Source organism: Lynx rufus, unplaced genomic scaffold, assembly GCF_022079265.1.
Source record: "Lynx rufus isolate CCGP_SWC_20201006 ecotype Redwood Valley unplaced genomic scaffold, mLynRuf1.p SCAF_14, whole genome shotgun sequence".
NCBI lineage: Eukaryota > Metazoa > Chordata > Mammalia > Carnivora > Felidae > Lynx > Lynx rufus.
This window is the reverse complement of record NW_025814828.1, coordinates 54,545,533-54,571,754: the sequence shown is the minus strand read 5'-3', so window position 1 is coordinate 54,571,754 and position 26,222 is coordinate 54,545,533. Positions and strand designations below refer to the sequence as shown.

At 38.5% G+C, this 26,222-nt stretch overlaps 1 protein-coding gene and 1 non-coding gene across 2 annotated transcripts in view; one reads left to right on the top strand and one right to left on the bottom strand.

Moving 5' to 3' along the window:
• The window catches only part of DACH2 (dachshund family transcription factor 2), a 736,007-nt gene that overhangs the window by 660,626 nt on the left and 49,159 nt on the right, over nt 1-26,222 (bottom strand). The window lies entirely within an intron of this gene.
• LOC124509748 (U6 spliceosomal RNA) lies at nt 8,474-8,580 on the top strand. The gene has a single exon (XR_006961517.1). It is a non-coding gene; the product is annotated as a U6 spliceosomal RNA (small nuclear RNA).

The window sequence follows — 26,222 nt, the reverse complement described above, 5'->3', positions numbered from 1 at the left end:
ACCTATGGCAATGTAACCTGAAAAGTTTCCATTACATCATATTTGTTACCTGTATTTACTTTGTTTATAATTCCTAAACACTTTGTTTCTTTTGCTTTCTACATGGTCTTTCCTTCTTCATCTACCTGATTTCTTCTACAAGGTTATTAAATTCTTTGTTTCTTTTTCTAAGGTATTAGTATTTCTTTTTTATTAGTTTTATATGTAGTAAGGATCTCAATATTTCTAATATTTTTGTAGTTTTTATATTATCCATTATTCTTAAATTTAGGGCCATATTTAACTGCCAGTTTTGATTACTGACTTAACTACTATTTTATGCATTTTATATGTGTGTTGATATACTCCCTGAAATACCAGTATACTATTCAAATAAATAGGTCTTTCATTCTCTAAATAATTATTACTGTCTCAAGTTACTATTGTAAATATTTAGATATGATGAGTGACATTTTCTGTAGTTTTATTACTAATAATGAATTTAGAGCTTATACATTAATTTTCTAAAAGGGCCACAGGGTAATTCTATTTTTACATTTTTGAGGAACCTCCATAGTGTTTTTCAGAGTGGCTGCACCAGTTTGCATTTCTACCAACAGTGCACAAGTGTTCCTTTTTCTCTATATTCTCACCAACACCTGTTGTTTCTTGTGTTGTTGATTTTAGCCATTCTGACAGGCGTGAGGTGATATCTCATTGTGGCTTTGATTTGTATTTCCCTCATTATGAGTGATGTTCAGCATCTTTTCATGTGTCTGTTGGCTATCTGTATGTCTTCTTTGGAAGAATGTATATTCATTTCTGCCTATTTTTTAATTGGATTATTCATTTTTTGGGTGTTGAGTTTTATAAGTTCTTTATATATTTTGGATACTGACCCTTTACCAGATATGCACTAGTAGGTATTTACCCAAAGAACACAAAAATACCAATGCACAGGGATACATACATCCCAATGTCTATAGCAGCATTATTTACAATAGTCAAATTATGGAAACAGTCCAAGTGTCCATTGACTGATGAATGGATAAAGAAAATGTGGTGTATACATATGCAATAAAATATTACTCAGCCATAAGAAAGAATGAAATATTGCCATTTGCAACAGCATGGATGGAACTAGAGGGTAAAATGTTAAGGGAAATAAGTCAGTCAGAGAAAGACAAATACCATGATTTCACCCATATGTGCAATTTAAGAAACAAACAAATGAGCAGAAAAAGAGACAAATAAAAAACAGACTCTTAAATAGAGAGAGCAAATTGGTAGTTGCCATAGGGGAGATGGGTGGGGGGGTGGGTGAAATAAATAAAGGAGATTAAGAGTACACTTATTTTGGAGTGCCTGGATGGTATGATATATTCATCTTCCTTATTCTCTTATGAACAGATACTTGGGTTTCCATATCTTGGCTATTATAAATAATGCTCCAATAAACAGGGTTCATATATCTTTTCGAATTAGTGTTTTCATATTCATTGGGTAAATACCCACCGGTGAAATTACTGGATCATAGGGTAATTCCATTTTTATTTTTTTGAGGAAACTCCAAACTGTTTTCCACAGAGGCTGCACCAATTTGCATTCTTACAAATACTGGATGAAGGTTAAAAGGGCATTTTAAAATTTCATGAGTAGAAATTCTGATGCATAATTGTTTTGTTATTAGGTTAGAGTAGAAGAGCAGAATGGGGCCGAGTGGTTTGCAATTTTTTTTTCCAAATAGGATGTCCATAAGATCAATGAGGCATTTTAGATACTATGTTTATTTCATTTTTATTAAGTTTTTTAAACATTTATTTAAAGAGACAGAGAGAGACAGAGACAAGTGGGAGAGGAGCAGAGAGGGAGGGAGACAGAATCTGAAGCAGGCTCCAGGCTCTGAGCTGTCCTCACAGAGCCCAACACAGGGCTCAAACTCACCAACCATGAGATTGCTGAGATGAAGTCAGACACTTAACTGACTGAGCCATCCAGGCGCCCCAAGTTTTTTTTTTTTTAATTTCAGTATAGTTAAAATACGGTGTTATATTAGTTTCGGTGTACAATATAGTGATTCAACAATTCTATACATTACTCAATGCTCATCATGATAAGTGTACTCTTTAATCCCCATCAAGTATTTCACCAATCCCCGCACCTACTTCCCCTCTGCTAACCATCAGTTTGTTCTCTATAGTTAAATGTTTATTTCATTCTTAACTTTCCTATTATTTCTATTTCTTTTTAAAGATTCTTTTATTATTGCATTATTCAAAGATACAATTTTGTATTCCAATGCCATATTGAATAAAGTAGTCTCTGTATAGTTATTACGATCCTATTACTTTTCAATGTTTATTAACTATTGCTACTCACTAGTGTTATCTCCCTCCCATTTCAACTACATTAATTTTAACCAAATCCCTCTTGAAAAGCCCCTGGGGGAAAAGTTACAGAGAGGGAAGGAGGCAAACCATAAGAGACTTAAATACTGAGAACAAACTGAGGGTTGAATGGGGGTCGGGGAGAGGGGAAAGTGGGTGATGGACATTGAGGGGGCACTTGTTGGGATGAGCACTGGGTATTGTATATAAGCCAATTTGACAATAAATTATATTTTTTAAAAAAGAAAGAAAAGTCCCTGGAGCAGTATTTATTGAATTCAGCATTCAACCCAATATTCCTTAACACAATTAAAAACGACCAAACAGGTATTCAGAAAGACACCTGTTTCCAAAAGTATGAAACTTTCACTTATAGTTATATTTTCTAAAGCCATGATATCTCCATGGCAACATTTGCTGGTCTCAACTTGTCTATATATGCTCAAATACTGCATCGAATTTCAGATCAATAATATATTTAAAGGTGGTTGTTATAATGCACACAAAATCATTATATTGCTGGACAAGTTATTAATATACATAACTTAGAGTTTGATAAGTATATATCGATTTGTTTATTCAGAAATGGAGGAAATAATCATTGGATATAGTGAATTTTTTTCTACTTATAGAATATAGAGCCACATAGTCATATCTGAAAACTGCTAACAAAGTTGCCAAAAGGAAGTAACACTGTAATACTCATATATGGCTCATTTACAATTATCATAATAAGTTCTTTTGAGTCTACACATGTCAAACTGACTTCTTTTCTTGTAGGAATATGAGTCATGATCTATCTGTACTCTTGTCCAGTTACTTCAAATAGCAGAACTCCCCTCACATGCTATCAAGAACATAAGGACCTGGCACTTGTGTCTATATACCCTTACCAACTGCTTCTCAAGCTACTCAGTTAGTTAGTAAGGGGCAGGTGCTCAGAAACAAAGTGGCACAGACCTCAAACAAATGTAAACTCAATCAAAGGGAACTAGATGACTAGCAGACAGGAGTCTATGGAAGGAAGACTTCCTTTTTATCCCATACTTTTTTGTAATTTTTCTTAACACATGCATCCATTACTTATTCAAAAAGAATGAGCCTCAATTTTATAAAAGGCTATGTATATTCTGCAAGATAGGATAGTAATCCATTACTTGTATATGATTAGATATTATTAAAACACTTAAAATTATCTTGCATAGTTTTAAAAATAATACATATTAAATTTTGCCATTACTGTTTTGCTTAGCAAACTCTTCCCATGGAGGGTACCAAAAAAAAATAATAATAAAACAAACAAAAAAAAACCAAAAAACCTTCAGTTCATCTAGGTAATAAGATGTCAAGAATTCTTAAATAGAATTCCTGAGATTTAACTCTACCTTTTCCTCAGTTCCACATATTCTAGAGATGTGCATCCAATTTGTCAACTATGTAATTTATTTCCACAAATTGTAGAGGAATAAATGGAGAAAGAAATATCTCCAATAAGAAGAAAACAATGTAATTATTTTTTATGTTATGAAATATTTATTTTTTTAATATGAAATTTATTGTCAAATTGGTTTCCATATAACACCCAGTGCTCCTCCCAACAGGTGCCCCCCTCAATGCCCATCACCCACCCTCTCCTCCCTCCCACTCCCCATCAACCCTCAGTTTATTCTCAGTTTTTAAGAGTCTCTTATGGTTTGGCTCTCTCCCTCTCTTTTTTTTTTTACTTTTCCCTCCCCCATGGTCTTCTGTTAAGTTTCTCAGGATCCACATAAGAGTGAAAACATATGGTATCTGTCTTTCTCTGTATGGCTTATATAACTTGTGATTATTAAATAAAGTTAATGTAATTATGGGCATACTGGGAGGGACTGTAACCAAAATGAGAGAGGAGAGGTGAAACTATCTCACTCTCTACATCTTGTGCCATATCTTGACATCACAAGTGCTTTCTTCATAATTTAATATTAATTTGTTTTTTAGAATGTTAATAACTTGAATAAAATAAATTTTATGTTTAACACAATAGGTTTAGGTTTCTCTTTATTTTTTACATGATAAGGTGCTAAACGACTATGCATTCCCCTCTATTCAGCTAAATAGATGCAAGAAAATTCAGTTCAACCACAAGGTCCTTCACTGTGAACCCAAATGACTCCCTATGAAAACCATGAAAGCTACTAATTTTCATCATTTTGAATCTTAATAGACCAGATGTAAAATCCCATATAAATTTCTGAATTCAATAAATCATTCCATGCCACTATAAGAGGAATGGTTCCTCCAAAAGAAAATGTCCATCAAAAGATGCATGGATAAAGAAGATGGCAATCAAAAAGAATGAATTCGTGCCATTTGCAGCTATGTGGATGGAACTAGAGGGTATGATGCTAAGTGAATTCGTCAGAGAAAGACAAATATCATATGACTTCACTCATATGAGGACTTTAAGATACAAAACAGATGAACATAAGGGAAGGGAAGAAAAAATAATATAAAAACAGGGAGGGAGACAAAAACATAAGAGACTCTTCAATATGGAGAACAAACAGAGGGTTACTGAAGGTGTCGCGGGGGAGTGGGATGGGCTAAATGGGTAAGGGGCATTAAGTAATCTACTCCTAAAATCATTGTTGTACTATATGTTAACTAACTTGGATGCAAATTTAAAAATAAATTAAATAGGGGCGCCTGGGTGGCGCAGTCGGTTAAGCGTCCGACTTCAGCCAGGTCACGATCTCACGGTCCGTGAGTTCGAGCCCCACGCCAGGCTCTGGGCTGATGGCTCAGAGCCTGGAGCCTGTTTCCAATTCTGTGTCTCCCTCTCTCTCTGCCCCTCCCCCGTTCATGCTCTGTCTCTCTCTGTCCCAAAAATAAATAAACGTTGAAAAAAAATTTAAAAAAAATAAAAATAAAAATAAATTAAATAATAATTTTTTAAACTGTAAAAAAAAAAGAATATCAGAATAAATAAAGATTTTTCCAATTATATGCCATGTACACGTCAAGTGTTGTGTTTTTTAAGATCTCTAAAATGAGATAAAGTGGGTAGGGAGAAAATTGAGATTATTACTTCAGAGAAGCCAAAATAAGAATGCCCAGAAGCCATCAAATGCCCAACTCTGCTGAGAGATGAAAGAAAATAAGGAATAGTTTGGGGTTAACTTTTTTTTTTCTATTTGGTAAAAACAAACAAACAAACAAAACACACCTTTGTATATAAGGATGAGGAAGAGTAGTACACTGTATGTAGCTTACATAAAGAAGATAATTTTATATTAAACTAAATAGAAGCAAAGGAGGAGGTCTAAAACTAATACAGAAAACTCTCTGGATTTCATTTTATTTGTGACATAGATGTGCATCCATGGAAATAAACTACTCTTTAACTCTTTAACTACTCTTAAACAGTCACAGAGAGACACTTTAAGACAGTATTTTAATTCTATCAACATTCATTAAATGTCTTCTGCATGTACTGTGGAGATCACTGACTTATCCATACTTGGCTAGAGGCAAAACCAAGTAACTTGATCCACCAGTTTCATCCTTCTTCTGACAACATCAAACTTAAGATAGCAATTTGTGAGCCACCCACCCATGAGTGATTACTGAAGCTGTTAGAATGAAAACTCAGAAGACCAGATAGGTTTTAATATGTATGAGTTAATCATATAATAGAAAAGACTGAATTCTTAGCTCAGGAGTTCAAATTTAACACTAAAGGCAATCAAAAATCACTAAAAGAGGGGCGCCTGGGTGGCTCAGTCGGTTGGGCGGCCGACTTCGGCTCAGGTCATGATCTCGCGGTCTGTGAGTTCGAGCCCTGCGTCAGGCTCTGTGCTGACAGCTCAGAGCCTGGAGCCTGCTTCGGATTCTGTGTCTCCCTCTCTCTGCCCCTTCCCCGTTCATGCTCTGTCTCTCTCTGTCTCAAAAATAAATAAACGTTAAAAAAATTAAAAAAAAAATCACTAAAAGATCCACTAAAGATGGGGCTCCTGGGTGGCTCAGATGGTTAAGACTCCAACTCTTGATTCTCACTCAGTTCACGATACCCTGGTTTGTCAGGTCGAGAGCGGTGTCAGGCTGACAGCACAGAGCCTGCTTGGGATTCTCTCTCTCCCTCTCTCTCTGCCTCCCCCTCCACATAAATAAACTTAAAGAAAAGATTCACTAAAGACTCTTAAGGAAAATAAAAACAGCAAACTATACAAATTTTTTAAATGATTACGCTAGAAGCAATATGAAGGTAATCCAGAAAAATAAGGGACTGAAAAAGCCAGGAGGCAATTCCAACATTATAGTTACTGTGTGTTAGGGTGGACTAGAAATGGACAGTAGGGAAGGGGAAAAAAGGGGAAAGGGGGGGTCAAAAGGCAGTAAAGTTTGAATGAGAATCATAAACTTGTAAAATGGAATCATACTGCTATACACAATTATAAAAAATATATACAATTATTATATATACAACTAATATTAATATAGACAATTATGAAGTGATTTAGAGATGAGAATTCTAAGCCCAGTTTGGAGGTATATAAACATGACTAAAGGCAGCTAGAATTCTAAGACCGGAAAGACGAAAAGCTATTGTTCCTGGAGTTTGAGGATCATTTTTGAAGAGGTAATAGTTTTAAGTCATGATCTCTTTAAGGAAGTAAATATAGAGGTAGAAAAACAGAGCCAACAATAGAATTTTTTATACTTTAGCTATGGAGGTAACAGTGATGAAGAGTGATCAAAGAGACCTAAGAAAACCAGAAAATTATATTGTTACAGAAGGCAAGAAGAAAGATTTTCAATCTTTTCAAAAGCTGCAGAAAGGTCAAGGAAAATAAGACTGGAAAAAGATCACCTGAGTTTTTCAGTTTTCCACTAATATGTAAAATTTATGAGGTTATAATGAAAAATAATTCATCCTAAAGGATAATGACTATTACTGATTACATTTATAAAAACAAAACATATGATTAGCATATAATTCCATAAAGCGTGATTCAAAAATGTTATGAGCAAAAGCAGTATTATTTGGAAAAGTTTATATCTAAATAACTAGTTTGGATGCATAAATTCTGATGTGTTGATTAAATAACACATTGTAGACGTAGATATACTTCAGTGACTAATCTACCTTTATTTCTTTGTTGAGCAGTAGCCTGTTAACTTTGAAGTATTTAATTTTGGTTCCTCAGTCTCACCATAGCAAATGGAATTTATTCCATTTACTTCTATTTTCTTTAGAAATTGGCCTTGGAGACTAATAAAATGCTGTCAGGAGATTACACTGAAAGAATATAAAGAGAGTGTGTAAACGCATATAAATAAATTTTGTTCTATGGAAGTAAGTCACATACTTTGAAGTAGGAACTGACTTTTGTGCCTCATGGTAAAATTCTGTGGTAAGAAAACTGTGATTTTAGCCATTTGACCTTTTAGTGTGCTTGAACTTCCCAAAATACAGATCGTACTACCATGAGAGCATTTACCCATTGCCTGAAAACATACACTTGACATTTGTTTGGTGGAACTTAACCTATCTAAAATGAATAAGATGAAAAGTGAATCTTCTACTTGAGGGGAAAATATAGAAGTCTATATCCAGGGGCACCTGGGTGGCTCAGTCAGTTGGGCGTCCGACTTCAGCTCAGGTCATGATCTCACAGCTTGTGAGTTCGAGCCCCGTGTCGGGCTCTGTGCTTACAGCTCAGAGCCTGGAGCCTGCTTCAGATTCTGTGTCTCCTTCTCTCTCTGGCCCTCCCTCACTCACACTCTGTCTCTGTCTCTCTCTCAAGAATAAATAAACATTAAAAAAAATTTAAAAAATAAGTCTATATATAGTTTATAATGGTAAATCCACAATAGAAAAAAAGCAAAAGGAAAAAAAAAGGTTTCCCACCTAAAAATATAAAACCACAAAACAGGGGGAAAAAACGGGTAAAGCCTGCTTTAATTCTTATTTAATCTTTATTAACCTCCAATTTAAAAAAATTTCAAGTCGACCTGGTTTGATAAATCAAATAAAATCTTAGTTTTAGGAATATATATACATTAGTTCTACATTATAGTAACACAATTTAGGGTGCTAAATTTATTCTAAAATAGTCACATTTGTGCTCGCTTCAGCAGCACATACACTGAAATTGGAATGATACAGAGAAGATTAGCATGGCCCCTGCACTAGGATGACACGCAAATTCATGAAGTGTTCCATATTTTTCTGAGGGTTGATAGGAGGTGGGGGGAGGCGAAAGTGGGTGATGGGCCTTGAGGAGGGCACCTGTTGGGATGAGCACTGGGTGTTGTATGGAAACCAATTTGACAATAAATTTCATATAAATAAATAAATAAATAAATAAGTCACATTTGTCCTTAATGATAAAATCCCCTCATCTGAAATACAGAAGACAGATATTAGTTAATAAAATCCAGTATAAATAAAATATAATAGTATTATTAGTATAATATAATAGTATAAAGTAGTTTAATTAGTTATTGTTCTATACATGCAAACAAATGCAGATATAAAAGCCTCAGCCTATTTATGCTAAGATTTTCATTGTAGACTGTATAATACTTTTTGCAGAAAACATTACAATACTCACACAAAAAATTGCAGTGCCAATGCCCGCCAGCTCTTCAGAAGTAAAAGTAAAACAAGAAAGAAATACAATAAGATATAAGGTTTGCAAAAGAAAATTAGTTAACTTCTTTTCAAACTGACTTGACAGAAGCACACTAATAAATACCAACATCTAGTCTCAGAATTAAGGCTTACTTTAGAGGAAAAACATAAAAATATACTTGAGTAAAAACCAGCAGTAATTTATAAGCAGCAAATAACCACAACAGCAAACTTTTTGTGTGTAGCAAGAATGTAGCTTCCACCCCAACAATGTATCTCAAATGACTTCATTGTGTTCTAAGCACAGATAAAATACTTTTCGTTTGATTATTTCTTTTAAAAGCTCCTTTTTGGGGATTCATCAGAAGAGAAAAGCCCCAAGGTCACCTGTCAATAACAGAACAAACCCTCCGTAAATCAGAGTGCTTACAAATAAATTCCTCATCAGTAATTAAAGCCAGGCTCTCTGGCCCTATGTTATCAGCTCATCAAATTCATTGCTCATCTAGAATAACAGATCCACATCTGCAGTCATTACAGCATGCCAGATAAATCAATCCTCTCAATGATGCTTTGAGCCATCTCTGCTCCCTTTTAACCAGCCCGATATTTATTTCCCCCTGACATTTCTGACATTCTATTTACTGTAGGCAAATGGAACTCATACGGCACCTTGTAATGGCTTTACCAAATCCCATTGTGGAGCATATCTTAGAAGACTGATGGTTGCAATAAATAAGGTTTTATGGTGTAAGTGTGTGCTTCCAACTTTTTTCTCCTAGAATTTGACTTCTGCTGCAAAGGTTTATTACACTTGATTGCAGGTGGAAGACTAGTAGCCATTTAGAGCTTTGTTAACTAAAGGTCAGCAAAAAACTTTTGAGCTGATGTCAGCGTTTCTTGTCTTTCTTTTATTTTCTTTTAAATTAATTCTCTATCAAAGGAATCCTGAACAGAAGTTTGCAGAGTCAAAGTCCATAGACTAACAACAATAAAGCTACTACTAATTCATTCCTTTGCTTTTTAAGTTTTTTTTAAAATTAAAGTATCACAAGGTTAAAAGAAGGTTTTAAAATTATCATTCTTAAAAGGATATAACCACAACTGAGAAAAATTAGACACATTCTAAATGCAAAAGTTCATGCATTTTAATATAAAATAGCTTTTGTGAACATGAAGTAACAAGCAATTCAAGGAAAATCTAGATAGTAATCATGCATGTGTATTTTTAAAGAGCCCCTCCTTTTTTTATCTTCATGAGTGAACCAATACTGTGAAGAAAAATAAAACTAGAAAATTTAACAGTTGTGTTACTCTAGTAAACCAGACAAATTTGGGGTGGCTCTGCACAAACTGTTCTTCACTGAGTTGCACTATGTTTCTTGGCAGCAATTATGCAGGGCTCAAAGAGACTTGTATTAAATTAATGAGACTAGCATTAAATTAATATCACAATGTTAGTGGAGCTCACTGTTGGCATATATTAAACTTATTTCTTTATGCCACAATAATATTTGAAAGAAGAACTATCAACTTTTTTGTTCCTTTCTTTTCTTCATGAGCACAAAGCTAAAGCACATAGTAGGTTGTGAATGCTGAGATTAACTTCTGAATACTGATTTAAAAGGACACAATATAGTCTTTTCCTTAATGAAAATTCTCTATTTATCACTCTATTATTTGTTTGTACGGATTCTACTGCTCTCAGAAGCCAAAGTTTGAATACATTGGATTTTTAAACAATGCCTAAAGCATCAAGTTGCTGGGCCATGATACACAAGTGGAAGGAGACATGGCCCTACCCCCTTAAGCCTCCTGCCACTCAAGTCAAGCAGGGGGAAAGAAACACAAATTCTAAGTTGAAACTTTTAGGAAGCTTGTGGTATCTGCACTGAAATTGAAATTATGCATGATTTTTCTTAGGACTCCAAGGAGTACAAACAATAAGGATATTCTGAGCAAGACAAATCTGCCTACTACAAAGATAGAGTAAATCACATAAAGCCCTCTGAAAAATAAAATATTTCATTTCTGCCTTCACTTAACACTGTACATATCATTAACCTCAAGGTAAACTCCAATTTTGATTGATCCTGTAAATTAAGGAAATGTAATCCAAGAAAACAACCAACTTGGCTTGAGAGTTTGTATTTATAGTGGGCTACATTGGATCAACAAACTCATCATTTCCCTTTACACACACCATGAAAGGTGTTATTCATTCAAAGGTCCATAAGGGACCATTCATCCCAGACATTCTTTTCTAATCTTGATTGGTTAATGAAGCTAATCATAAGAAACAAACTCCCTTGTCTTTATAAACTGTTGTCTTGCCGGTAGCTGAAAGACAGAAACCCTAAAATAAATGATGTCTTAAAGACTGCAGATGAGAAAACTGAGATGCCAAGGAGTGGAGCTGATGTGCCCAAAGTCACATAGCTAGGTAATGGATGAATAGTAGAAACTAAGACCCAGTAAGCACCTCAAGCCTCATTCCTATGAAATAGTAGACACGATCATTAATAGTTTCAACTGTCATGCTTTGTTGGGCCCTGTCAGCATGCTGCTTTCTTGCACTGTACCTGAAGTAGCAGCAGGACTCAGTTGAAGAAACTTATGATCTCTACTTCTAAACCTCCTAAAGCAGGTACAGGGAAGTGCCACTTTTGAACTCTCAGCACTAAATTCAATTCCTGGCACACAGGTGGAGTTCAGTAAATATTAGTTGTTTTGGGAAAATGAATAAAATTTTACATCATAAGATGGCCAATGGGACTAAAACAAGCTTTGGTCTCTAGCTTAGAGACCCCTCTTCTGGGTTCTTCTTGCCCTGTTTGCCGCACGAGCGAAAACCCCACAGATATGGAAGCTGACAACTATAAATTACCCTTCCCACTTGCATTCTGCACTCAGATCTTTGGAGAAACAGTCTCCTCTGAGCCCACTGGTGTTAAATAAATCTCCAATCCAACAAGATCTCCAAGTGCCACTTGGTTTTTCCGCCAGCGTTTCAGCCTGGTTCTGTAATATATTTGGTTCCCTGACAGGGAAACCCAACCACGCTGGCCCATATGTTGCCACCGGTTTGGAAGAATGGCGAGGCGGTGACAGAAGGAGGAATCGCAAGGGAGAAGGTGCGCTCTGCCTGAATTTCAGCAGTCTCCCACTGGGTCGCCTCAGGCCAGCCCAGCTCTGCCGTTCCCGCCTGACTCGAGGAGACTTGGCAGGTGAGGACCTGGACCCGACGTCAGAACTGGTAAGGCTGGGGCCCAATCTAGTCAGGCCCACTCACAAGAGTGGAAGGGGGACCTGATCACTCCCCGGAGACCTCAGAAGTCTCACAGGTAGGAATTCTATGGGAGGGAATGTAATAACCTCTGGTGTGTATGTGAGTATGAGTGTGCAACTCGGTCTAGCTTGCCTGCCGAGTTCAATTCTGTGGCTCCACAGGCAGGCACCCTTAAGGTCCCCAAAAGCCCATGGAGTCTGAGTGAGCCCATCTGCAATTCCGTGGTGAATGCCACACAGCGTATGGCGGCATTGGAATAGTTTCTGATCATAAGTCACAAAGCTGAGACTGCTACAGCTAAGCATCACCTAAGTTCCTTCAGGACACAGCCAGACAGGCATCTGACTCATCTCCTCATTAGAGGGGGCACCCCTATCCCTCTGTCTTTGCGACTCTGCCTCACGGGAATATTATGGGGTTGGGACAGACCAAAGAAGGGTTTTTTGGGAGACTATGGAATTAAGATAACCCCCAGCACATTAAGGACCCTATGTGAGTTAGAACAGCCCACTTTTGGTTTAGGAGGGCCCTCTGAGGGAACCTTAGATGTCCCAATGGTCCACTGCATCTGGCATGTTGTCTCCAGAGACCAAGGTCACCCTGATCAATTTCCATACATCGCCTTCTGGCTTGAAATTTCCCAAAATCATCCGCCTTGGGTGTGATTCATCCATAGCAAGCAGAGCCAGGCAAAGGTTTTAGCTGCTTTATCCGGAGACTCACCCAGGGAGCCAAAGGAGCAACCCACCTCTCCCCTAGTGTTTGCAGGACACTGGCAGGAAGATCCTGTCTTTCTGCCACCTTATGACTCACTGGGCTCCCTCCTCCCTGACCCTGAGCTTGAAACTCCTCCCCCCATCTGTCTCTCCACCACTGCCGCCTTTGTCCAGACCGGAGAACCCTCCCCCACAAGAACCAGCAGCCAGATTGCACCCTTGGCCAGGTGCAGGAGCTCTCCAGATGCCGGTCAACATCTGCCGGTACCAAGAGGCTCTCCTCCAGGGGATCAGAACAGGGGCTGAGAAGCCCATAAATATTCCCAGCAGCAAGGAGATTCCCCCAGGGATTATTATAAGAGACTATGTGAGGCTTACACACTGTTTGCTCCAGAGGCACAAAAGAACCACAACAAAAGGGGGGAGGCCCAGAACCTCCTTAGCAAGGGGTCAGTGAGCCTACTGCAAGGAAAAAGGACATTAAAATAATAAATGTCCCAACCAGGGAAAGTCCCAGAAACCCAGCCGATACCAGGAGGAGGAACCTGGAGAAGGGGACCTTATTGGTCTGGCCGATATAGAATCAGACTGAAGGAGACAGTGACTCTCTCTCCCTGGTCTTCTGCCTAATAGATGTGAGGGATTCCCCCTCATTTCCCAGGTTAACAGCTGTAATTGGAGCCAACTGTGGTTAGTCTACCTCGGGATGGGGACTTTAAGGAATGTTCCCAAGCAGTTGCTGAAACTTCATTTGTTTCAGGGAAATTCCCGGTCTTCTCTGGCCTGATGTGGAGTCCATATTTCCACTTTGGTGGAAAAACAACATGGTGTCTGCTCCTCTGTCTGAGTAAAGGTTTTGAATTAGGTTTTCCTTCTCTGCCTTCTACTGGCACCTTGCCTCTTCTGCCTTCCCGTCCCCCTGCTGTTTCTGCACCAACTTGGGTGTGGTCTACATAATTGGTTCCTATACCCTCCTCAGTGCCTCAGGCACCATTGGCTCCTCCTCCCATCCTCAAGGTTAAGGAGTCAAGTGCACCCCCTTGGATATCTAGGTCTTTTCCAAATAGAATGAATTGCTAAAGCTTTGACTACTGACACGGGTTTGTGTTTTTAACTTCTTATTGCAGAGAAATTAAGGCTATTTGGACCTATTGGAAAACATGCTTTGTACTTAATTGGTTCATGAATTTACCATCTAAAAAAATTCTGGTGTAAACACCTCTCAGTTGGTTACTAAGTCCTCAGTTGGAGACTAAGGTTTCCTAAGAGTTAAAATTCTGATAAGTGTACTTAAGACTGATGGAAATAAGGAAAGCAACCCTGTATGTAGGCAAGTAGGAGGTATGTAAGAAAGATATAAGGAATGGAAATACATTTTTGTTGAGGGTAGAAGAAAGTAATTTTATCTTAAATGAGACTGGTTATTTGGAGAGAAATGGCTTTGGGACAAAGTTTGAAGGCAAAGGAAAGTTGTAGAAGGTTCATTAACAGAAATCTTTGGAAAGGAATTTTATGTGTGCTCAGGATGGACTAAGGTTGAGATGAATGGAATTTTATTTTTTTTATATATATATGAAATTTATTGACAAATTGGTTTCCATACAACACCCAGTGCTCATCCCAAAAGGTGCCCTCCTCAATACCCATCACCCACCCGCCCCTCCCTCCCACCCCCCATCAACCCTCAGTTTGTTCTCAGTTTTTAACAGTCTCTTATGCTTTGGCTCTCTCCCACTCTAACCTCTTTTTTTTACCTTCCCCTCCCCCATGGGTTCCTGTTAAGTTTCTCAGGATCCACATAAGAGTGAAACCATATGGTATCTGTCTTTCTCTGTATGGCTTATTTCACTTAGCATCACACTCTCCAGTTCCATCCACGTTGCTACAAAAGGCCATATTTCATTTTTTCTCATTGCCACATAGTATTCCATTGTGTATATAAACCACAATTTCTTTATCCATTCGAGATGAATGGAATTTTAAAAGTACACTGGTATAAGGTTGAAATTCTGCTTTTCTCTCTGCTCAAATGTCAAAGTGTTCTTGCATTGTTCATCTGCTCTTGATAAGACAATGCAAACAAAGGTTTGTCTTCCAGGAAAACCAAAGTTTTAGGTTTCATCTTTATCAGGTCTTTGATTACTAGTTAAAATTTCTCAATGTTAAAGGAGCTAGGTTTTGGTAACAACTATATAATGCTATATATTCACCTATAGGATCTTTTATTGCCACCTTGGTTGAATAAAAAAAAGTTTTAAGATTCGTAATGATCTGTAATCCTATTTAGGATGTACTTATAACTTCCTAAGGTTTTAACAAACTTCCCAGGATTTAAATGGTAAATGAAGTCTTTTTGACCAATTAGGCCTTTTTATTTGGGATGCTAAGTTACTTGGAAAAGCACTGTCATACAATGGTAAACCTGAGAGGCCTGAGAAAACTGAAACTTAAAAGCTTAAGTTACGGGAAACTGAAACCTAACCAAGCCTAACCAGCTTGTTCCGCTTCTGTACAATTGCTTGGCGTGCCCGTGTATTCCTGATCAATCATTGTGATACCCGTACCCCCGGTTGTGGTCTGACCTAAAGGCAGGAACCAATAGAATACTGTTAAGTGTCCAACTTTAAACACCAACCAATCGCAGCTCTGTAACTGTGGAAAATTCCTGATTTCCCCATGACTTGTTTGTACCTGTCTATAAAAGGGGTGTAAAAACCTCTCTCGGGGCCTCTTGGCGTCACCGGCAACGAGTGCGCAGAGGTCCAGGTTCGAACCTGCAATAAATGGAGAGTGGAGGGGAAGATGGCGGCATAGGAGGACGCTGGGCTCACCGCGCGTCCTGCTGATCACTTAGATTCCACCTACACCTGCCTAAATAACCCAGAAAACCGCCAGAGGAATAGCAGAACGGAGTCGCCAGACCCAAGCGCAGACGAGAGGCCCAAAGAGGGTAGGAAGGGCGGCGAGGCAGTGCGCGCTCCACGGACTGGCGGGAGGGAGCCTGGGCGGAGGGGCGGCTCGCCGGCCAAGCAGAGTCTCTGAGTCTGGCTAGCCAAAGCGGAGGGGCCTGACGGACTGTGTTCCGACAGCAAGAGCGACTTAGCGTCTGGGAGGTCATAAGTTAACAGCTCTGCTCGGAAGCGGGAAGGCTGGAGGACAAAGGGAGGGAGAGCTGCTGAGCCCCCGGACGACAGAGCTCAGTTTGGTGGGGAACAAAGGCGCTCGCCAGCGCCATCTCCCCTGCCCATCCCCCAGCCAAAATCCCAAAGGGAACCAGTTCCTGCCAGGGAAATTGCTCGCTCCGCGCAAACACCCAACTCTGTGCTTCTGCGGAGCCAAACCTCTGGCAGCGGATCTGACTCCCTCCGGCTGCCACAGGGCCCCTCCTGAAGTGGATCACCTAAGGAGAAGCAAGCTAAGCCTGCCCCCCTGCCGCCGTGCACCTTGCCTACCCACCCCAGCTAATACGCCAGATCCCCAGCACCACAAGCCTGGCAGTGTGCAAGTAGCCCAGACGGGCCACGCCACCCCACAGTGAATCCCACCCCTAGGAGAGGGGAAGAGAAGGCACACACCAGTCTGACTGTGGCCCCAGCGGTGGGCTGGGGGCAGACATCAGGACTGACTGCGGCCCCGCCCACCAACTCCAGTTATACACCACAGCACAGGGGAAGTGCCCTGCAGGTCCTCACCACACCAGGGACTATCCAAAATGACCAAGCGGAAGAATTCCCCTCAGAAGAATCTCCAGGAAATAACAACAGCTAATGAACTGATCAAAAAGGATTTAAATAATATAACAGAAAGTGAATTTAGAATAATAGTCATAAAATTAATCGCTGGGCTTGAAAACAGTATACAGGACAGCAGAGAATCTCTTGCTACAGAGATCAAGGGACTAAGAAACAGTCACGAGGAGCTGAAAAACGCTTTAAATGAAATGCAAAACAAAATGGAAACCACCACGGTTCGGATGGAAGAGGCAGAGGAGAGAATAGGTGAACTAGAAGATAAAGTTATGGAAAAAGAGGAAGCTGAGAAAAAGAGAGATAAAAAAATCCAGGAGTATGAGGGGAAAATTAGAGAACTAAGTGATACACTAAAAAGAAATAATATACGCATAATTGGTATCCCAGAGGAGGAGGAGAGAGGGAAAGGTGCTGAAGGGGTACTTGAAGAAATAATAGCTGAGAACTTCCCTGAACTGGGGAAGGAAAAAGGCATTGAAATCCAAGAGGCACAGAGAACTCCCTTCAGACGTAACGTGAATCGATCTTCTGCACGACATATCATAGTGAAACTGGCAAAATACAAGGATAAAGAGAAAATTCTGAAAGCAGCAAGGGGAAAACGTGCCCTCACATATAAAGGGAGACCTATAAGACTCGTGACGGATCTCTCTTTTGAAACTTGGCAGGCCAGAAAGAATTGGCACGAGATTTTCAGTGTGCTTGACAGAAAAAATATGCAGCCGAGAATCCTTTATCCAGCAAGTCTGTCATTTAGAATAGAAGGAGAGATAAAGGTCTTCCCAAACAAACAAAAACTGAAGGAATTTGTCACCACTAAACCAGCCCTACAAGAGATCCTAAGGGGGACCCTGTGAGACAAAGTACCAGAGACATCACTACAAGCATAAAACATACAGACATCACAATGACTCAAACCCGTATCTTTCTATAATAACACTGAATGTAAATGGATTAAATGCGCCAACCAAAAGACATAGGGTATCAGAATGGATAAAAAAACAAGACCCATCTATTTGCTGTCTACAAGAGACTCATTTTAGACCTGAGGACACCTTTAGATTCAGAGTGAGGGGATGGAGAACTATTTATCATGCTACTGGAAGCCAAAAGAAAGCTGGAGTAGCCATACTTATATCAGACAAACTAGACTTTAAACTAAAGGCTGTAACAAGAGATGAAGAAGGACATTATATAATAGTTACAGGGTCTATCCATCAGGAAGAGCTAACAATTATAAATGTCTATGCACCGAATACTGGAGCCCCCAAATATATAAAACAATTACTCATAAACATAAGCAACCTTATTGATAAGAATGTGGTAATTGCTGGGGACTTTAACACCCCACTTACAGAAATGGATAGATCATCTAGACACACGGTCAATAAAGAAACAAGGGCCCTGAATGAGACATTGGATCAGATGGACTTGACAGATATATTTAGAACTCTGCATCCCAAAGCAACAGAATATACTTTCTTCTCGAGTGCACATGGAACATTCTCCAAGATAGATCATATACTGGGTCACAAAACAGCCCTTCATAAGTTTACAAGAATTGAAATTATACCATGCATACTTTCAGACCACAATGCTATGAAGCTTGAAATCAACCACAGGAAAAAGTCTGGAAAACCTCCAAAAGCATGGAGGTTAAGAACACCCTACTAACGAATGAGTGGGTCAACCAGGCAATTAGAGAAGAAATCAAAAAATATATGGAAACAAACGAAAATGAAAATACAACAATCCAAACGCTTTGGGACGCAGCGAAGGCAGTCCTGAGAGGAAAATACATTGCAATCCAGGCCTATCTCCAGAAACAAGAAAAATCCCAAATACAAAATCTAACAGCACACCTAAAGGAAATAGAAGCAGAACAGCAAAGGCAGCCTAAACCCAGCAGAAGAAGAGAAATAATAAAGATCACAGCAGAAATAAACAATATAGAATCTAAAAAAACTGTAGAGCAGATCAACGAAACCAAGAGTTGGTTTTTTGAAAAAATAAACAACATTGACAAACCTCTAGCCAGGCTTCTCAAAAAGAAAAGGGAGATGACCCAAATAGATAAAATCATGAATGAAAATGGAATTATTACAACCAATCCCTCAGAGATACAAACAATTATCAGGGAATACTATGAAAAATTATATGCCAACAAATTGGACAACCTGGAAGAAATGGACAAATTCCTGAACACCCACACTCTTCCAAAACTCAATCAGGAGGAAATAGAAAGCTTGAACAGACCCATAACCAGTGAAGAAATTGAATCGGTTATCAAAAATCTCCCAACAAATAAGAGTCCAGGACCAGATGGCTTCCCAGGGGAGTTCTACCAGACGTTTAAAGCAGAGATAATACCTATCCTTCTCAAGCTATTCCAAGAAATAGAAAGGGAAGGAAAACTTCCAGACTCATTCTATGAAGCCAGTATTCCTTTGATTCCTAAACCAGACAGAGACCCAGTAAAAAAAGAGAACTACAGGCCAATATCCCTGATGAATATGGATGCAAAAATTCTCAATAAGATACTAGCAAATCGAATTCAACGGCATATAAAAAGAATTATTCACCATGATCAAGTGGGATTCATTCCTGGGATGCAGGGCTGGTTCAACATTCGCAAATCAATCAACGTGATACATCACATTAACAAAAAAAAAGAGAAGAACCATATGATCCTGTCAATCGATGCAGAAAAGGCCTTTGACAAAATCCAGCACCCTTTCTTAATAAAAACCCTTGAGAAAGTCGGGATAGAAGGAACATACTTAAAGATCATAAAAGCCATTTACGAACCTGCAATAAATGACCCTTGCTGCTTAGCTTTGACTCTGGACTCTGGTGGTTCGTTTTTGGGGGTCTCTTAGACTCTGGGCGTTTCAAACCTTAGGTTGTATTGCACAGGTAAATGCTGTAACTGCCCAAATATATATGCAATTCCTAAAGTTTTAATGTTTTGGTATAAGGTCATCACTTAATATTCTGATTACTTGAAGTGTTATGTGTCACAGAAATAACCGAATTTCTTTGTCAATTGCATCATAATGAACTCTCATCAGATCTTTAACAATGTCTATTTCTGAGATTTTATCATTTATATTGTTCTTATTCTCTCACAAAACGTGTTTCTTCTTCAAGGAGATTTATAAAAGGACTTTGGGGACAAATGCAGGTATTCGACATCTTTAAGATTAATACTAAAATGGGTAAGAATTTCCAGAACTAAAAAGCTGCATTCAAACTGAACAAGAATTAGGAACATGGGATTAAATGAACTGAGGAACATTATAGTTTTGTGATTCTTGTTGAAAATATTGCTGGTTCTCTAATGTTTGCTCTTCCAGATTAAGGAAACTTTCTCTTAAGATATCTATGATATACAGAAATGTCATAACATATTTATTTGTAAACTGAAGCATTTATCTTTTCTCTCTACATAACTCCCCTGAAATTCAAAAACTCTCAGTGAGTATTCTTTCTTTCATGGCAATTACAATTGTTTGCATAAGTTCAATAAGAATCTGTTCATCTTGTGACAGGTCACCATTCAAATATTGGTTTTACCAAGGCTTTGACTGATATGTCATATTTGAGAGTGGCATTCATAAACTCAGATATGACCAGACAGCTTTAAGGAACTAAGATTGACTTTATGAAACATGGAACCATAAAGCCCGTTGGAAATGTTGGTCTGATACCTTGCTTACAGAGTTCCCAGTAGCCTCACCAGGTGAGTAAAGAAGGTCACTTCCTGGAAGGTACAGGAACCTCAGGATATCTTGGTGACCTCATGAAGGGGAATTCGCCCAATTCTACAGGTATTGCAGGCCTGTCTGATGGCAAGTATTTGGCTTGGCTTCTGGCCTGGAGAGGCTACTAAAAGTTCAACCCAGAGATTCCTTATAAAAGGTTCCAGCAAAGCAGACTTTAAAAGATCTTCATGGACTCTTAAAAACTGAGAATAAACTGAGGGTTGATATGGGGTGGGAGGGAGGGGAAGTGGGTGATGGGCATTGAGGAGGGCACCTGTTGGGATGAGACTGGGTGTTCTTTAGAAACCAATTTGACAATAAATTTCATATTAAAAAAATAAAATAAAAGCTCACCGAATAAATAAATAAATAATCCACATGATCAATCTCTATTCTTTTTTTAATTTTTTTTAATGTTTATTTCTGAAGGAGAGAGACAGAGCATGAGCGGGGGAGGGGCAGAGAGAGAGGGAGACACAGAATCTGAAGCAGGCTCCAGGCTCTGGGTTGTCAGCACAGAGCCCAATGCAGGGCTGGAACTCACAAGCTGTGAGATCATGACCTGAGCTGAAGTCAGATGCCCAACCGCCCAACTGCCCAACCGCCCAACCGACTGAGCCACCCAGGTGCTCCAATCAATCGCTATTCTTGCTGAGCTTATGTAAATAATTAGGCCAGGTTTGTTAAGACTGGACTTGTTCTACAAATGCATTGGTATCAATTTGGCTATCTCAGGAAAGGTGGGTGGGGTTTAGAGAGAAAAACTATGTTTCAACAATGCACCATTATGGATGTTAAATTCTAGTTATGATCGCCTTTAAATGTTTGTTGTTTGCCTAAACTAGACAACTTGAGGTAAACTTCAGAAAAATTGTCACAGTATTTCATGTATAGATAATCTTCTGTGCTTATTATTTTGCGGGATAATAATAAGACCTCATGGGCATAAGATTATTTAAACAACTGGAAAACAGGATGGATCTCTAAATATGCAAACCATATCTTCCCTAAACCTGATCTGACAGTTACCAGAAACCTACGCCTTTCGAAAACTTGGAGGTGGACTTTACAGATATACTACCAAATAGAGGATTCAGTTTCAGGTATCACCCCGTGGGTCCATCACTCCAGAGTTAAGAAGGCCAACTCAGAGGAACCCTCAACCTGGCAAAGTGGTCCAGATCCAGTCAACCTGCTTAAACTGACCCTCAAAAAGACACTGGCCCCTGACATCTCCTGCCCTGCTCTAGCCACACCCCAGAAGCTGGCTGGCCTGCTCACAGCAGAAGCTTGAGGAATCAACATATGGACCAAGCCCAGGGGTTTGGATGCAACTCTGCCAGCCCTTGCCCCTTACTGGTGTCATAGCCCTGATCTTGCTTCTTGCTGTTGGGCTAATAGAGACTGCACCAACAAACTGGACATGGAACAGATGGCAGACTCCCTGTTAACCTTACGAAGCCAAATAAACTCCCTGGAAGCAGTGTCCCTTCAAAATAGGCAAGGCCTCGACCTCCTCACTTCAAAAAAAGGAGGCACTTGTATCTTTCTGGAGGATGAATGTTGCTATTTTGTAAACAAATCAGGAATAGTCAGGACTAAGGTTAAGTAACTCAAGGAAAGAGTTCAACGTAGACAACAGGAAAATATCAGTTATAATGGAGAGAATGGGATCTCACAGACTGGGCATTCTGGCTCCTTTCCCTGGCAGGGCCCCTCCTTTCCATAATTTTACTTGTGACCATTGGCCCCTATATACTAAATACCCTGGTATGTTTTATTGAAAACACTGCTGCTCGCCAAACTGCAGCACATATCCTAGCCCTCCGAGGGTACCAACCCCTAGAGCTAAAAAGTGATGCCTAATAAAAGATTTTTTAAAAAGCATAAAAGGAGAGAATGTTGAGAAAATGAATAAAATTTTACACCGTAAGAAGGCCGATGGGACTAAAACAAGCTCTAGTCTCTAGCTTAGAGACCCCTCTTCCGGGTTCTTCTTGCCCTGTTTGCCACACACATGAAAACCCCCACAGCTATGGAAGCTGACAACTATAAATTACCCTTCCCACTTGCATTCGGCACTCAGATCTTTGGAGAAATGGTCTCCTCTGAGCCCAGTGGTGTTAAATAAATCTCCAACCACCAAGATCTCCGAGTGCTGCTTGGTTTTTCCACCAGCATTCCAGCCTGGTTCCATAACAGTTTAAGGAGGGAATATAGGAGAAATATATATGTAAAAATTTTTAACTATATACTAGAAAGAAGACTTTACCTCTCTAATTTATTCATATATGCTAAGACTGTCCTACAAAGATGCCAGTCAGAATAAAGTAGTGCTAATAATTGTTATGTTTCTTTATACTTGAGAATATTGAAAAAGGAAAGTTTCATAACATCCTGTATGATGCAGTTAAATATTACTATCTGTATTTTACAGAAGGTAAATTCAGGAACAAAAGTGTGAAGTTGGGTGTTCACAGTCAAATAGGAAGTTTATGACAAAATTGACACTATAATCCATGAACCCTGATCTTCAATGTTTAACAAAACCAATTGTACCAGCTATAATGGCTGCATGATGATAATAAAAGCTACATTTTTATAATGCTTTTCCTGGTAGAAGTTCAAAATCCTCTACAAAGACATTGTCTGCCCAGTAGTTTTGTAAATACCAATCTATAGATAGACAAAGAAAAGTAACCCTGTCACTTTATAAGTGAGGAAAGAGATTTAGCAAGGCTAAATGACTTTGTCATGGCTACATGTTTGTAAATTCTGGAGCCATAACTTGAATTGGGTCTTCTCTTGTCTAGCTTCTGGTGTTTTTCCTGATGCCTTCCTGGTAAGTGGAATGCATATATTTATATTTTGAGAAGACAAGTGTGCAAATCGTTTTATATTTTACAAATGCAGTATGTACTTTACCAAAAATGTTCATGTAGACAGCCAATACAAGGAGGGAAAGTACCAAACAGACCTCAGACACAACCATCATCTGGTCCCAAAGATTCTCAGTGAAGTGCATTCTTCAGCATGTGCCAACAAAACACTAAGAGAAGGTTTAAAAAACGAGTGTAGTTTCTTCCTTTTGGAACATGTCCCAGTGAAAACAACTTAAGAACAAGTTAAATGTATATACCAAGGAGTTCAAATTCATATGGAATCCTTACTAAACAGATTGATAAAACAGGCGTGGTTCATCAGGAATAGCTTGCCAGCAAAGGATTGATTAGAATTTGCCTTTCTACACATAGATGACAGCTGACACTAATCTTTCTACAATAGAACCCCAGGCAAGTCATTTTCCCTCCCTATAAAATGAGGGAAAAGTCTGATTTTACATACCAGAGTTTTATGAAGGTTCAATGAGAGAATAAATGTAAAAACACTTTGTAAAGCATGAAAGCTATTTATCTGGAGTAGGCAACAGGTAAGAGCTCATAACTCCATTAAAAACTTTTGAAGATAAAGAACCACCTCTTAGCTGTCTTCAAAATTCCTTGTTCAGATGGAACATTATACACAAGTGGCATTTATTCATTCATGGATTTTTTTTCATTCACTCAGCAAACCCATTTATTGAATTAAGTTGTTAAAATGAATGAAATAAAATAGTCTCCAAAGAGAAAACTTATTCCCTATTCCCCAAGGCTATCATTCCAGCCGCTTTCAAATCATTTTCAAATGATTGATTTAAAGTATCCAAGGGTTAGAAATATATAGTTCTGTTTTTATTATAAGTAAAAGCATAAATCATTTATAAATTGCCTTTCTTATTAATAAAGAGGAAAAGAAAAAAATATACTACAATATGTGTCATATCCTCATGCAAAAGCCTTGTTTCTTTATCAAGGTCAACTACATAGGGCTTCCTTTCAGGTATATGGAATACGTAGTCATTTACATAATACAATTTGAGGAGCACTCAGGATATAATTCCTACCCCCCCAGATGCCTACCTCAGCTTCTTGGTTTTGTTTAAAAATAATCATTGCATTAAGGACTTTTTTTGGAACTTGAAAACTTCTATCTTCAAGATTCTTATAGTAAAATCAAATAACTCTAGCTGTTACACCTTGAACTACTATGACAATGCTTTTTGACTTTGACAGCTAAGAACAAGTTCCTGAAATAGCATTTCCTGAAGTGAATTCTGAGAGACACCAATCTCAGGAAAGGCTTTGTGAAAAGAAAAATGTTCTATGATCAGAAATAATTAGAAAACTTTGTCTATTGCCTTTTCCACTTAGATATGTGAAAACAGAATACAAATTAGCATTTTACAGGCTAAAGATTGTAAATGCTGCCATTAAGAAACCGATTTAGATTTCGTAGACATTTGAAAATAGATTATCCTCTCATTTGGGAAGGAGGATTCTTTAAAACCCTCAAAACTCATTGTGTGTGTGTGTGTGTGTGTGTGTGTGTGTGTGTGTGTGTGTATACATTTGGAGAAATGTACTTTATAGAAGTGGAACACAACTATTACCAGCCAGGTACCCCTGGATAAGTCACTTATTTTCTGTGAGCTTTGGTTTCCTTGCTATAAAATAGGCATTATTTCAAGAATCCAACGAAATAAGGCATGTAAAAGTGCCTCAGAAATTATAAATTATTCCTCATTTTTAGTTACTTCTAATTCTCATTACCTTTTATTATATTGTTGGACTTGTGCTAGGCAGCAAATTATTCTAACTGTACTCTTATCATATATTGCTTTAAATCCAATCTGAAAAGTACTTCTTTGATGCTTTGAATTTTCAGTGTAAATTAACCATTGCTAAGGTGTGAACAGTTTTTTTGATTATGTCAAAATAATACCTTGTATTCCAATGTACCCCTTTCCTAAATTTTAAGTTAATTGAAACAACTCATTCAAAATATAATGTCCCTAGGCCAGCCCACAAAGGCCTATTTAATGTATAAGTACCTGAAGTAATCGTTCTATTTATAATAGACCCAACTACTACTGAGATCAGGTCTTTAGAAACTGCTTGGTCCAGTCCTGGGAAGTACTTGTGGCAGTCCTACAAACATCAACATAACCAAAAAACTATCATGTTTATGTCACATATCTTAACCTCTTGAGACTTCAATTACAGAAAAGTATCCTTGCTTAACAACAACAAATGTATGAATTTAGACATGTCTTTCTACAAGAAATTTGATTCAACAAAGGCTTCTGGTATATCTAGTCTGTGGCAGAAACAGTTCTAAGTTCTGGGGAGACAATAATGAACAAGGCAAACAAAAATCCTACCTTCTTGGAACTTTTATTTTAATGAAAGAAATGCATACTGACATTCAGCCAAAGAAGTCATGGACACATATTCACCATTAGGTCTTGGTAAGACAAGGCAAACACTTTTAAGAAGTAACTTGAATTTGCTCCACGTGTGCTTAACTCCCCATCTACTTAAAAAAGCTAATAATAATAATTAATAATTAATAATAAAAAAATAATGGGGTGCCTAGGTGGCTCAGTCAGTTCAACGTCCAACTTTGGCTCAGGTCATGCTCTCACAGTTGGTTTGTGGGTTTGAGCTCCGCATCAGGCTCTGTGCTGACAGCTCAGAGCCTGGAGCCTGCTTTGGATTCTGTCTCCCTCTCTCTCTGCCCCTCCCCCACTTGTGCTCTGTTTGTGTGTCTCTCTCTCTCAATTTAAACTTTAAATTTTTTTTTAAATAATAATAAAACGCCAGCAAAAACAACAGCAGCA